This window comes from Vicugna pacos, chromosome 5 (assembly GCF_048564905.1).
Source record: "Vicugna pacos chromosome 5, VicPac4, whole genome shotgun sequence".
NCBI lineage: Eukaryota > Metazoa > Chordata > Mammalia > Artiodactyla > Camelidae > Vicugna > Vicugna pacos.
Window position 1 is genome coordinate 47687951 of NC_132991.1, and position 16090 is coordinate 47704040.

Here is a 16090-nt window from a genome sequence, read left to right on the forward strand (position 1 = left end):
ACCTAAAAAATAATGATACACATGACAAATCAGGGAGCTGGTCTTCTTGAGTCTTCCCATATATGCATGTAAAGCTTACACATGAAAGAAGGAAGATGTAGCTTTAGCTAATTCATACTGAGTTTCATTGTTAATAGGAATCATAAGAGCATATAGCATTTTACAAAGCATAAAATATGGGAGACAAATTTTCTATCCTGAAAAGCTTAGTAAAACGTGTAGGCATTAGCTAGCAGGAAAAACATTGTCATGGTGATTTACAAGTGATCACCAGTGGAAGACTGGGTACCAAAAAAAGATGTCTTATAAAAACAGAAAATTGGAAAATGCCAGGGATTTGAAAAAAAAGAGGCTGCAAAAATTTGAAGGAAGAGTGAAAAAGAGATATGAGAAATGAAAGACAAAGTTCTAAGAAATGAAGATGAAAAATGGAGATAAAAATTAAGGAAAAGACTTATCACTGTGAGGCATGAACCAGTGCATGAGAAAAAAATGTAGGACTAATTTGCTTAACAAAACTCTGAAGTTAGACAACTGGAAAGCCTAACTAAGTAACTCATTTCTTATGAAACTTAAGAGCTAGTTTGCCCAAGCAGTAAATATTAAACCAAACTTCTTGTTCAAGCCATATTATTCCATCTGTAGCATATATATAGTAATAAAAGTTCATACAGCTCTGTATGCAGCTAAATTGTGAACAACTTAAAAAGCTTAAGAATATTTTTGAGCTATAGTGTAAAAAGTTTACCTTAGAAGATACATTCAAAAGCACTAGTTTTCTTTATATATGTATATATTCTAGAAAAGTCCCAATGCTATGGCAGTACTGAAATCAGACCCAAATTTCTCTAGAAGATAAAGGCCAACTTCTGGTGCAGTGTACTCAGGGCCCAGACCATCTCCAGGTGATACCTTTGTGGACACGGCAGCTGTATGGTTTTCTTTTTATTCCCCAAATAGATCATACTCAGGAAATTATCTGTTAAAATTTTTTTGCCCACTTTTAAATGGCATTATTTGTCTTTTTATTAATGAGCTTTGAGCATTCTTTATAAATTATGGGTATTAATTGCTTTTCAGATATGTGAATTTCAAATGTTTCTACCAGTCTGTGGCCTGTCTATTCATTTTCAAAGAGCATAAGTTCTTAATTTTAATGAAAGGAATTAATCTTTTTTTTCTTTTATGGGTTGTGCCTTGGGTGTCATATCTAAGAAATCTTTATCTAACTCAAGATCACAGGAATTTCCTCCTAAGTTTTCATCTACAAGTTTTATGCTTTGAGGTTTTGCTTTTAGGTCTGTAATCCATTGTGAGTTAATTTTATATAAGGTGTGAAGTATGAGTTGAAGTTCATTTTCATAATTGTCTTTGCATATAGATGTCAAACTGCTATGGTACCAGCTGTTAAAAATATTATCTTTTTTCCATTGAATTGCCTTTGTTCTTTTGTCAAGAATCAGTTCACTATATATTTGTGGATTTCTGGACTCCCTCTTCTTTTCCATTGAACCATGTTCTATATTTTTGCCACTTGCCACGCTGTCTTGACTACTGTACCTTTACAGTAAGTAAATGAGGTGGTGTGAGTCCTCCAGCTTTGTTCTTTTCAAAAATTGTTTTGGCTATCCTAGTTATAGATAAAATTTTATGCAAATGTATCAATTTCTAGAAAAAATTTTGTTGTCATTTTTCTTGAGATTGCATTGAATGCATAGATTAATTTGAGGAAAATGCCATAATAACAATACTGAGTCTTCCAATCCAAAGACAGAGTATTTCTCTCCACCTATTTAGATCTTCTTTGATTTATTTTATCATTATTTTATAATTTTCAGCATACAGAGCCTGCGTGTTTTTGTTAGATATTTATCTAAGTACTTCGTGATTTTGGTACTATTTTAAATGATACTGTGTTTTAAATTTTGATTTTCAAATATTTGTTGGTAATATGTAGAAATAAAACATTTTTATATTTTGACCTTTTGTACTGTGATTTTTCTAAAATGGTTATTAGTGCTAGGAGCTTTTTTATAAATCCCTTGGGACTTTTCTATGTAGAAAAATCACAGTCTGAACAAAGAGAGTTTTATTTCTTCCTTTCCAATCTGTTTTTTTTTTTTTTCACTTGTTTCTCTTGCCTTCTTGCACTATCTGGTGCTTCCAGTATTATATTGAATAGGAGTAGTGAAAGCAGACATCCTTGCTTTGTTCCCAATCTCAGGGAAGACACTCAATCTTTCACTTTTAATGTTTAGATATAAGTATTTTGTAAATATCTTTATCAGATTAAGAAAATCCCTTGTTTGCAAAAAGTATTTATCATAAATGAATGTTGAATTTTATCAAATGCTTTTTCTCTATTTATTGAGATGATCTTATGGTTTTTCTTCTTTTGTGAATTGACATGATAAGTGATACTGATTTTCAAATCTTGAATCCTATAATAAACAGAACCATGAGTATAATAATCCTCAGTGAGTTCTGTGAGTGCTTCAAGTGAATTGTTGAACCTGAATGTAGTTTTGAGAACCCCCCTAAACTTGCAGTTGGTGTCAGAAGTCTAGAGAATTGAACTCTTAAATTTCACAGTTTGACTAACTCTAGATAGCATCAGTCAACAAATTTAGGTTCAGAACACACATTTCATCTCTCTTTCCGTGAGTGATGGTTCCAATATTAGTCTAGGGTCTTTTTTGTTTTGTTTTGTTTTGATTGATTGATTTTTTTGAAATTTATTTGCTAGGCTATTTTGTATTTTCTCATGTGCTACTAAGAAGTTAGTTTGAGATTTGAGATTTATAGTTCCATTCTCAAGATCTTAGCTATGTAACTTGTGTCTGTCCCCACTGCAGTAAAATTAAAATATGTATTTGGGCTTTGTTCCAGGTTCCTGGCATAGAACTCCTAAAATCTTAGAAATCTTGACATCTCCTTTATGATAAGAATGTCTTTGGCATGCTAATGAGATGACTGTTGACTGAGGGGCTCCTAGATAGTTTCAAGATAGAAGCTAGTCACCTGAAATACCAAACCTTAATTAGAAGCTTAGAACTTTCAGCCCCATCTCCCAACCTCCAAGCAAGTAAGAGGGGCTGGAGATTGAGCTAATCACCAATGGTCAATAATTTAATCAATCATGCCTACATAGTGAAACCTTCATAAAAACCCCTAAACCATGGGTTTCAGAGATCTTGCAGACTGGTAAGCATACTGAGGTACTAGGAGGGTGGCATGCCTGGAAAGAGCATGGAAGCTCCGTGCCACCTCCCTCCCCCATAGCTTGTCCTCTCTCGTTTGGCTGTTCCTGAGTTGTATCCTTTATAATAAACCGGTAATAGTAAGCATGCTGTTTTCCTTAGTTCTATGAGCTGTCTGACCAAATTACTGAACCTGAGGGAGAGGAGTTGGGAGAACCCCTGATTTGTAGCTGTCAGAGGTGTGGTAACCTGGGGACCCAATACTTGTAACTGGCATCTGAAGTAAAGCAGTCTTCCAGGACCTAGTCCTTAAACCTGTGGAGTCCGATACTAACTTTAGGTAATTAGTGTCAGAATTCCGTTGAATTGTAGGACACCCAGTTGATGTCCAGAGAGTTGGAAGATTGGTTGATGTAAGAAAAAAACCCCACACATTTCATATCTGAAGCATTGTGAGTAAAAACAGCTCATCTACACATGTGCAACTCAGTGCTGAGGCTGGCATTGTGCTGCTTTATCACAGAATTGGGGGATCATCTCCTAGTCTCTCCCTTACAGGATTTCCCCCACACTCTCCAGCTCACAGGGGCCCTTTTTCCTGATTTTCTGGCCAGAAAGATGAGATTCCTCTTGCTGCTGCATATTCCCACAATTGGGGCAACCAATGGGGCAAGGCAGAGAGAAAAAAGAGAAAGATCAAGAAAAACAGGAATTCTTCCTACCTTCTGTGGCCCTCAGAACTCTCCTCTGGACAGGAAGACAAGAAATCCATTGTTTCAACTCCACTCTAGGCCAGCCCACTGTATGCCACAAACCAAAAAAAGAAAAAAAAGAAAGAAAAGAAAAAAAGAAAAAAGAAGTAAGAAAAAAGAGTATTACCCCACATTCTCTGGCCCACAGGGACCCCCTTTCCTGGTCGTCTAGACAGAAAGATAGGATTTCTCTGAGTTTTAGCTATCTGGTATGGATGCCCCAGCTTTGCCAGGGGCCCACCCTTGGCTTAAGACCATAAGCAAAAAGAGGAAAACAATGGGAAACTCACCATTGTGCAGCTCACTTCTCCAGGTTTTAACTCCTTTCCCCAATCCGCCTGCTTCTCTTTACTTTGCAAAGTTCTGAGAGAGTTGCTTTTTGTATTTTGTGTAACATCTTTAGTTGTAACCAGCAGAGAGATAGGCTTTAGTGGGCTGACATCTTGGCTGCATCAGAAGTTCAACCTGCTACTTTTTAATTGCCTCTTCATGTGACAGTGATTTTGTAATATTTTCTATACAGAGTAGAAAAATAATTCAGTCTTTTGGTTGATTAAACTTTTTGCAGTGAGCCCTCCTACACTGTTGATTGGAAGGTAGTTTGGTGCAGCTCTTATGGAAAACAGTATAGAGATTCCTTAAAAAGCTAAAAATAGACATACTATATGATCCAACAACCTGGGCAATATACCAGGAGGAAAATCTAATTTGAAAAGATAGCACCCCAATGTCATAGCAGCACTATTTACAATAGCCAAGGCATGGACAACAACCTAAATGTCCATCAAGAGATGACTGGATAAAGAAAATGTGGGGGGGGGGTGTAATGGAATACTATTCAGCCATAAAAAAATAAAAAGAATGCCATTTGCAGCAACATGGATAGACCTGGAGAATGTCATTCTAAGTGAAGTAAGCCAGAAAGAGAAAGAAAAATACAGTATGATGTCACTTACATGTGGAATCTAAAAAAAAAGACACAAATGAGCTTATTGACAAAACAGAAACAGACTCTCAGACATAGAAAACAAACATGGTTACCAGGATGTGGGAAGGGATAAATCGGGAGTTCGAAATTTGCAGATACTAGCTACTATATATAAAATAAACAAGTTTATGCTGTATAGCACAGGGAACTATATTGCAGTATCTTGCAGTAAACTGTAATGAAAGAGAATATGAAAACAAATATATGTATGTACATGACTAAAACATTATGCTGGGCACCAGAAATTGACAACAACATTATAAACTGACTACACTTTAATTTAAGAAATGTTTTTGCTTTATTGACAGTTTGGGAAAATATCTCAGCTTTTTATTAATACCATGTGAATTTTAGGAATGGCTGTCAAATGTGGGAAGAGTACTATCAGGTTGTTAGTTTTTTCATATGGGCATTATAAGACATCAGGGTTTTCAAGTCTCCTTATGCAGTGATTAATTGATAATTTTCTTTGAATCAGTAACAGTTAATTACTCATTCTTGATGTCCTTGCTATAATGGCATATTATAAGTTTAAATTACTTTTTTCAAAGTAACCATTTTGTGTTGAATACCTTTTCCAGTGTGTTCATGTGATTCCCTCCTCTCATTAATTGGATTATCAAACAATCCAAGAGCCTATTCATCACTTTTGTTTGAAATGTACCTCTTCTTTCTGGTTAAGTCCTGCAGTTGTTGATAATTTGAAATCTTTTTTGTTACAAATACTCCTTGCTGTCAGAATAGTTTCTATTGATTTAATTGCTTACCTTTTCTACTTTTGTTTCATATTCCATTAATTTTACATGAATTTTTCTCAGTTCTTTATAAATAGCTTTAAATATGACAAAAGATGGTCCCCTTTATGTAATTCAAATAAGGTGACTTAAGTTTTTAAAATATCTTATAGAAACACTTCAAAGTGTCTTTCTGTAGTACAGTTATAATGATGTGTATCTATTTTTTGAATAAGCTTTTTGGTTTTTCTTTTGTGTTGGGGTTTTTCTTCTAAATCTTTGAAAAATATATTTTACAGCCCATGAAATGTCCTTGACCCATGTTGTAAAGCTGGAACAGCTATATAATGGATAACCCATTATATAACACTTAGACTCTTTTTTAATCCAAGTTGATATGTGTATGTAAAATATTCCATTTATAAGAGGAACCTGAAATGAAAATAACTGTCGTAAAATGCCAACATGGTTAACAACCGTGGAGGCAGCTTTTTCTCTTACCAGATTAAAGGAATATATTGCACATGGTGTACATCCTGCACTCTTATTAATATCTTTAAAGAGTGCTAGGAGCCCTTTTCCTCACCTTTCATAGCAGCCCCATTGTTGGACAACACTCCATGAATGTTTTCAACCACAGGTTACTATTTCCAAAAGTTATTTCACATTGTTGAATAAAGCCACAGGCTGGTTTTCAATCGGTGAAAAAGTTTGAAATTACACATAGAGTTTTCAGTCACAGCAGTAGAGCACAACAGTGGCCTAATCAGTGTCGGACACATCCAGCCTAGATTCTACAAAAATGGGTTCGGTTTCTGGTTGGTTTCTCTCTTAATTCTTTCATTATACAAATATTTTCCCATTATTTCTATTCTTCATAAACTATTACTTTTTTCCCATTTGGGGCATTTTTCCAAGTTCTCATGCAAAAATGAGTTTAATTTAAAATTATTTCTAGAATTCCCATTAAATGTCCATTATTTGAATCATGGTCATTATTTCATCATGATCTCTGAAGGTTCCCCTAAAAATACAATAACCTCAACTACTCTTTTCAGCTCTTCAAAATTATATGGAATGTTCTTATTTAGCTGTTTTTTGATTTATGGGGTAATCTAAGAAAATATAGTTGTCTTGTGCTCCATAGAATAGTCACCACTTTTGAGAGCTTTTAATACATTCGTTTAGTCTGAAAACCCATCCAGTGTAAGTAACGTCTGTCTTCTTGTAAAAAAGAAAAAATTGTAAAAAAAAAAAAATTACAAACAAAATATTTATGACCTTTCTTGGCCTTGGCATAAACTAGCTAGAGTCTCCTAAGAGTATGACTATTTAAAACTTTTTTTTCCAAAGTATCTTTCTGAGAAACATCCCTTTTGCCCATTATATGTTCTGTTTGATTCTATATAAATGTTATGAGAATCACAATTTTGAAGGTAAACGTATCTTTAATTAAAGTATTGAATGACATTATTACTTTTTGCAATAGGCCATAATAAAAGACCATGGTCCTCATTAAAGTCAATGAAGTCATCAACATGAAGCTGCTGCCAACCTTTGTTGACTATACACATTGTATTTTGCTTGACTATTTTCTGTTTCTCCCGCTTTCTCATTTCCTCTTTAGGAGTGCTCTGATTCTCATAATCTGTATCTCTTCTGTTGTCATTTTAATCATCTACATTTTCTTGGCTCTAATGAATGCTTTCTTTACGATTTTGGCAATTTTAGTGTATATTCCAAAATAATAAATTTCTGATATTTTGAACCTTTGTAAATCTTCAGTTAAAATTTTTGGCTTCCAAAAGGATACTTTTTAGTTAGAATTCAATTCTCCACTTATAATTTTACTCATCTGATGATTGAAAGAATTTTCCACAGACTAGCTTCTAGCTCCATACGTTGCAAACCTTGTTTCTGCTCCTATTCCCACTATCCAGGTACCATTCATTTCATGGTAGCCTCTGGCCTTGCACCTTCATAACACCATGCCAAGTGAGTCGGCAGAAAGAGTAACTGAAGTATGCTTAGAGGTTATTCTTACCCTGAGAAGTCTAGCAATAACCACAGGGGTAGCTGTAAACCACATAACTATATCCCACTAAACCCAAAATAGCGTATCTCAACCACCCCTAAGCTAGATCCCAAAAATGCCTAAGCAATTGCCAAGCCACCTAAGACAAGGGGAAGTACGATGGAGGGAAAGCCAGAAGGAAAGATACAGCAATCTTCACTGATTAGTGGTAAAATATCTTAACTGGGGGAAAAGTTGCAAAATATTTAACCTTAGGAATACATCATTAGAGCTCCTGTCAAGAAGCATTGTTAACAGTTTCTTCCGAGGGGTCATGACACAGCAACCTCCTTAGCTTCGGGGTAAATCTACCTCTGGATATTGCTTCCAAGATTTATCCACCATTTCTCCCATTGTCTTATCCCTTTTTCTACTCCTGGCAAATCCCTGCTCTTCTTACAGGGCTTCAAATGTCAGTAGTTTCCTGAGAAAGAACCCAGTGTGTCAGAAAGAATTTGGGCTTTGGTAAAAGACAGACAGAGGGTTTCAATCTCGGCTGGGCCACATACTGTTTGTGTATCACAAGCAAAGTATTGATTGCTTTGAGCCTCATTTTCTTCATGTATAAAATATGGGTAAAATATATATACCTTGCTGACTTGTTATAAGTTTTTTTTATTTAGCATTTCATCAATTCTGTTTTTTTTCTCATTTTAATATCTCTCCATAGAATATTGGGAACACAGAAAATGGTGCTTAAAAGAGGCTTTAAGTTATTTCTCTTCTTCTAACATTATTTAATTATTTGGGTGATCAGAAGAACTGGAACTGGAATGAAGTGAGTGAGGTATTTGCCTCAGGTCTAGAATATAGAGAGGTGTCAAAAATACAGTAATCCAAAACAAAACAAACAAACAACCCCCCCAAAACAAAAAACAAACTCAGTAATCAATACAAATAATATTTTAATTCAGTATTTTTAAAAAAAATCAATGCAAAAAAAATCTATGGTGAACAAAATATATCAAAATTTTTTTTAAAGATGAGATCAATATTACTGATTTTTCCTTTGCCTTAGGCTCCAATATGGCTCACATTGGTACTGGTAATCCAAACTTGATAAAAGAATTTGGAACATTATTTCTTTTTATAACTATTCATAGCAAATTTAAATTATTTTTCTTTATATTCAGGTGTTTTTACAGATGCCATCTTTCAACATCTCCAATATTAATTTTTCTAGCATTAAACTTAACGCTCCACAATAGATGATTATGAGCAAATTATCTTTGACCTTAGAAATATTGTTTGTGCTACTGAAAGTAGCTTACTGTTTTGGAAATCAATTTCTATTAAAGATAACTTCACTCTAGAATTATCTACTTCATTTTTTCCTACACTGAAGCTATTTAAATTTCACTCTCAACCTTCTGCAAAATGACTCATTTCAGAGTACTTCAAAGACCTGATGCTTCCTTTTAGGGATTCTAGCTATATCTCAGTAAGTTCTTATTTTTCATCAAATTATTTAGCCAAATTTATTTATGACTATTCTCTGAAATGACAGAGTAGAACACTTCAAGTGCTCTACTTGAGATATGCTCTGTAATGTGTACTCTCGTATACTGTTGGTAAAGTATAAAATTGGTACTTAAAAGTCAATTTAAAAATAACCACCAGAACTGAATTCAATTTCTTGTAATAACATATAATGGAAAAGAATCTGAAAAGAAAAACTATATATGTATGTATATGTATAACTGAATCACTTTGCTGTACACCTGAAACTAACCTTGTAAATTAACTACACTTCAACAAAAAAATTTAAAATTTTTTAAAAAAGAAAATAGCTTATAGCTGTTTAGAAAAAATAATAATAAAAATCTGATCTGAAGTAAAGGAAAAAACCCACCAAATTTGAAATATACATGACACATGTTATTTTTATAATTAAAATAATAATTTTTTAAAAGAAGTAATTTTTTTCTCGTTCTATCCTTCTGAGTGAAAGAGTAAAGGGTCCCTGGCTTCAAGGACCTCATACTTTAAGAGTGAAGGAGAAAAGAATGATAACTGTGGTCTTTACATAGGGTGATATTTTTAAATTGTTTTGAGGTATATTTTCATATTATAACCCACCTAGAAAGTATAAACAGAATCTAAAAATTTTTGGAATTGCCTTAATTCTACACTTTGAAATTAAAGATTATTTTGTGTTAAATTTAAATAAATCCTCAAACTCAAAATAAATGAATTATTATACTCTTCACAATATTTGTCTTTTTAAATCATTTTTGTTTAATTTTTGAATGGGTAATACACACATATGATACAAAATTCAAAAGCTGCAAAAAGGCTAACAGTGAAAATCAAGTCTCTCTCCCACCCTGTTCCCAGGACTCATAGTTCCTCTCCCTTGAGGCAACCACTGTTTTGCCAGTTCTTGGTTAGCTCCTCAGATGTGTTTTATGAATATAGGGATGTATTTCTCTCTAGCTTTCTCTCTTTTCCTTTTTTTTTTTTTTTGCACAAAGAGTAGTTCATTATCTACACTATGCTGCATGTATCTTAAGAATTAATTCTTAGTCTTTTTAGAGGCTGTGTTATATTCAATTGAAGGATGTAGCATTTTTCATCACCAACAACATTTAGGTTATTTCAGACCTTTTACAATTACAAACAATACAAAAAAAGTCTATAACCATTTGCATGTGCCATTTCTTTCTATGTCAATATACATCTGTAAGAAAGAATTTCTAGAAGTGGAATTGCTGGGTTAAATGATATATACTACTATGATTTCAATAGATATTGCCAAATTATCCTCCATAGAGTTTGTACTAAATTACATTCCCACAAGGAATGTGCCTTTTTCCTTACCCTGGAAAACACAATGTATGATCACAGTTTTTTCTATTTTTGACAATATAGGTTTTTTAGAAAAGGATATCTCATTGTAGTTTTGTATTTTTCTAATAATGAGGGAGGTGGAACATCACTTACGTGTTTAAGAGCAACATTTACTTTCAAGACTCATAACATAAAAAATAGTCAATATTTCCTTCTAAATTTGACTAGAATTCTTCCCTTCAACAACAACAAAAAAAAACTCCTACTGAGTTGTAACTTTACAACATTTACCATTAAAATAAATAAATAAATACTACAACATCTTAGAAGCAGAGTTTTCCCACCTTTTCTGGAAGAATTAAAAAATTTATCTATGGATTGTAACAAACATGTAAAGTTTCATTAAGTTTATCTATTAGTAAAGCTGGAAGTCCCCATAATATATAAATACTCAACTTGAATTGATTTTCACCATTCTATGCCAAATGCAAATATTTATATATCATTAAAAAATGTTTTTCTTGCAAACAATAGCTGCGATATTGTAAGGTAATTAAAAAAGCAGACTTCTAAGACTTAGGAAATCCCTCTTCTAATGAAAGCTTGTCTAGGGACTTTTTAACATGATTATTGATGAGTAATATAAATATAGTATAAATTTGAATACAATATCCATAAGTAGCATTCTTACATTGTTACTTGTATTGCAACACCAATGTAAGTGTTATAAATGAGTATCAACAAATGTTTTTCTCTGTCTTACTTATGTCATTTCACTGGTGGCATCAAATCATTATCTTTTGATCATTGTTACAGAAGTTAATCTTACTAAATAAAATCTAGCACTTGAAATGTATCAAAAAATCTTAGAACTTTTCTAGTTAGTTTGTATTGATAGCATAGCAATTACTTAGTATCTTAGAGTTCTGGTATAAACTATAGTTTTTAATATCATTTTTTCAGGAAATTAGTCTTCCTACTCCCTCCTCTCCACCCACCCCATCATCCTCACCCTGAGAAACAGCTCCCTCAAGTTACAGATAAAAGATGCCAATTAATCAGTCTGGCTGGTCACTGGAGTGAAAGATGTCACTGCCAGATCCCCTAATACCCTGTATAGTGGCACAGACTCCTGGAATTGAAAGGGAGCCAGTTCAAGGAGTCATTTAATCCAGACCTCTCTCTTCCTCCAAGGCTCTGCCTGAAATGTCTAAGACAGATGGTTTGTCCTTAAAATTCACCAGGGACAGAGATTCTACAATATTACTCTGGAGCCTTTTCTAATGTTTAATCACTATTACAGTCAGGTCAGTTTAAGCTCTTTTCCTGATAGTTTTTCCTCTGTAGACATAGAAAACAGTTGGTCAACAAGCTCTATGTAATCACCTTTCCAATACGCAAAGACAGTTACCAAGGTGCCATTCAGCCTTGTTTTTTCAAGATTACATAACTTATCTTCTATCTATTTTTAACATATCAATATTTTATCTCTATATCAGTATTTTATCTCATTAATCATTTGGATTACTTTTCATTAAGCTCTTTCCATTTGTTCTATATCACTATTTAGTATTATACTAAGTTCTTTCATTGTAATGTGGTTTTTTAAATTTTAATTACCATAGGACAAGGTAACTACACTTGTGTTTATTCACTAAATAAGTACTTATTATGAGTATTTTGTGCCAGCAAGAAAAAGGCAAATCTCCTGCTCTCATATAATATACATTCTAGTAGAATAAATCAAGGATAAGCAGTCAAAAATGAATCTGTAATAAATATAATGTTATCGTAAGAGTAAAGCATCTTGTATTATTTAGAAAAAAGCTAGGCTTCTGTGATAGAGACCCAACAATAATTCAGTGGTTTGAAGAAAAGATTTGTTTCTTACCTAACAGTCCACTCTGACTGCTCTGGATCATCAAGAAGTTCTGCTCCACGAAGTCGTTCAGGGTCCTCAGTTCTTCCATCATGTTGCATCATCATCCCTAAGGTCATTGTCATTATCTTTATAACATAAGCTAGATCACCCTGAGTTCCAGCTAGCAGGGAGGAGAAAGACAGTGTGGACGAAACTATCCTAGGTCCAGAAGTGCCACACACCACTTGCACTCTGTTCCATTGAAGAGAACACAGTTATAGGGCCACCACACTTGGCAAGGGAGACTGGAAAACACAGGCTAGCCATGTACCCAGGAAGAAGAGGAGAATGAATTTGAGGGGACGAGATAGGGTGTTGCAATCACTATCAATGTTTCTCCCCAGTATTCTCAGATCCCATCTTACCTCTGTGTGTGTTTCTGCTTCCAACACCAAATATGACTGTTTTCTCTGTGGCCAGGACGGTTCTAAAGCACAACTTCCATTCCAGAGTTCCCATGCAAGCACAGGCAGAAGCTCTTCTCTGTGGGAGCTGGCCTGAGATTCATCCTTGCTTGGATGTCTTCTCTTTCCCATTCTGCTTTCCCCATCCCCTTCTTGGTTTCTCTGCAGAGTACTTTCTTAATAAATCACTTGCACATGAATCCTCATCTCATGGTCTGCTTCTAGGAACTAATCTAAGACGCAAGGTAAAGGGTTAAGGGTGCTAGATCATTTTCAGTGGCTTCACACATAAGACCAAAAGGAGTATTTGGACAAATATGAATGACAGCTCACAGTTATCAGCACTGCTTTGGGGGGAAAAAAGTGTATTTCTGTTGCTGGGGTCACATTCATATATATAAATTTAGCTTTTGTGATGCGGATATCCGCAACCTTTTGAAAAAGTGAATGGATCTGTATCTTGTATATTATCAAATTAAGCTTCAGAAAAGCAATCTTCTAATTGAGTCTTTGAAGATGAAGGGAATACAGTTAAGTGAATAGAGAATGGGCAACGAAAGTGCTCAGTGACACCTCAGCACAGGGTAACCCACAGGGACATAAAGTGTTTCCAAATACAGGATGTCATGGATTCTAAAGCACTAAAGCGTGACATCTTTCTAGGGGACAAATATATTGCATATAATTGTTTTGAACAAGGGTACTGGCTGCTGAACCACAGGGAAAACAGTGTGAGGGTTGGGGTGTGGGGAGAAGGACTGCAGAAGGAGAAACTGGCGAAAGATCAGCTGATTTCGTTTTGACTTTACTAATTGTAACCATCTATGATTCTTTTCTATGATCCTAATTAATAAATCAACACAGAAGCTTATATTACACAGCATTTTTTACAATAATATTAAAGTATATAAATATTAGACTTATTTGTGTGTTGCAGAATTTTAAGTTTTATATGAATAATTAACCCAGCAAGATAGAAATTTTTAAAAATGGTTTCTAAGTGTAAGTATCACCTTCAATAAATACAAAAATCAGGAAATATAGATGCTAATTAAAGTAAAATTAGTTTACATTGAGATTAACATTCTACAAATTTTACCCTCTTGGAACCCTGCAGACTTCTCTGAGACCTGTGGTTTTGTAATTGCACATTTATTTTTGTGCTCATTTGATTGATGCCTGTCTCCCATACTAAACTATAGATCTTTGAGGGCTGTTTTTGATCACCATTGTATCTTTAGCATCAGATACAATGCCTGACACATAATAGGTACTCAAAAAAATGTGTTAACCAAAAAATAATTAATGAATATATACATAATAATTTATATTAAATTTCAAATAATAGACTCTTACTGTCTAAAATACATGTACAAATAATTTATATATTACTTTATAAATTATAGAATATGGATAATATAAATGATTCTTGTCCATAGAAATGCAAACAAATTATATCCAATAGAATGCAGATGATTATTGCTCTATGCATAGATCATCTTTGCATTATTTGTAAATGTGTTTTAATCACTTCTCGGCCTTTTGGCTAAGATCAAGTGTAAATGTGTTTTAGCTTTCCATATTGCCCACATGTATGTGGTTCTTTGAGTTCTCCTTTGAATTGCCTATAACTTCTGGTTCCCTCATTAAGTAATACATTAAATAAAATACATGATATGGGTTTATTTTATATTTGTATGAGTCATGATTTTACCTTCTTTTACAAAATATGCTGTAATACCTTAAAAACATCTTAAATAATGCTAATAGTTCATCCTTGTACACACAAGTGCATTGAAGTTGAACTGCATGATTACTATGCTATGCCTGAGCATAATAAACAAGAGTGGGAACTGAATCTCTTCATAACACTTCTTTAAAGAATTTTACCAATCTGCAAAAATATTAGTAAAAGAATTATTCATACACATTTTGCTTTTTATTATTATTATTAGTTCATGTAACCATAAAGTACTAGCGCTGCAGTGTCTCATTGGGACCCTTCCCCAGCTTCCTGGGATTCTCCTACTAGGGAAGTATTTCATACAGACCATCCATACAAATATTTCAGAATGTCCCGGTGTGTGGTTTAATTTGTTCTTTTGTTATCTGTTTTCTTTTGTTGTTGTTATTTTGTTTCATTTTATGTACTTTAAAACTGAAGAATTACTCAAAATTAGAGAAAGAGACAGCACAAGCATTGAAATTTCCACTCCATACATGTTTCAAAGAGTGCAAAAGGTTGTATTACAGGGGGAGGGGTACTAAAATTACATATGATTTTTCTCAAACAAATGCCAAGAACTATATCTGCTAATAAGTTTTGCCCAGCTTAGAAACCAAACTCAGCCCCATAGTATGAGAATGCCAGATATACGACAATAAATATTTTTGGCATAGTTTCAAAGCTACATAATGCCAGACATAGACATGTAAAAGTAATGGCAAGAACTACAAAGATTATAAAAGAAATAAAGTCACAGTTCGTAATTCATATGATTATGTTCAATAGCAGCCTTAGACAGCTTTTCACATAATCAGATCCACATGTAAAAGAATCAGCTTATTTTACTCAGAAAAAGATAACAAATATTAAAATGGCTTTTAAAAGTAAAATTTTGTTGAGAGCTTGTAAATGTATTTTTGCAAGCTGAAGGAGAACTTATTGTTTTTTTTGTTTGTTTCTTTGTTTCTATTTAGATATCCAACTTCTGCTTCCCTTTTTGTCACACAGAAAAATAAGAAAAGAAAATGCAATCTCAAAAACTGGGCCATCTCTGAAATATTGTCCCTACAATCTGACTAGTAAAAGTGGAGTTTAGGGAAAACACCATTCTTCTGAAATTAAATAAATCGTGCATTGCATTTAAAGAACGGATGAAGGAAATACAGCTGTCAGATGTTCAATCCTTGATTTGACTACTGGGTACAGATTATGGGGCTCAAAGCCAAAGTAAATAAAATAGTCCAAAGCAATCCCATTGCATCCTCCTGGAAGGTGAGTATCTCAGGCTGGTTTTTAAGTGCAGGTATTCTAGCAACATTTTGTGGTACTTGGAATATTTTATTTTTGACCTAAAGAACTCAAACTAAATTGAGTTTGTGATGGATTTGATTTACAGAGATAAAAGAAGCACACTTTTGTGTTTTCCTTCAGCTTAATTGATAGATTAGAAGTAGTCGGCCATCAGGGTGGGCTAATGAAAAGCAAGACTAAGGGGAAACGC

At 33.8% G+C, this 16090-nt stretch overlaps 1 long non-coding RNA gene across 2 annotated transcripts in view; it reads left to right on the forward strand.

The window, feature by feature from the left end:
* Nucleotides 1-16090, forward strand: part of LOC140696401 (uncharacterized) — a 33651-nt gene that overhangs the window by 6120 nt on the left and 11441 nt on the right. The window contains exons 5-6 of one of the 2 annotated variants that reach the window (XR_012072685.1): nt 12437-12531; nt 15564-15861. This is a non-coding gene — a long non-coding RNA (uncharacterized lncRNA). The remainder of the gene's footprint in view (nt 1-12436; nt 12532-15563; nt 15862-16090) is intronic. The other variant, XR_012072686.1, reaches the window with a different exon arrangement.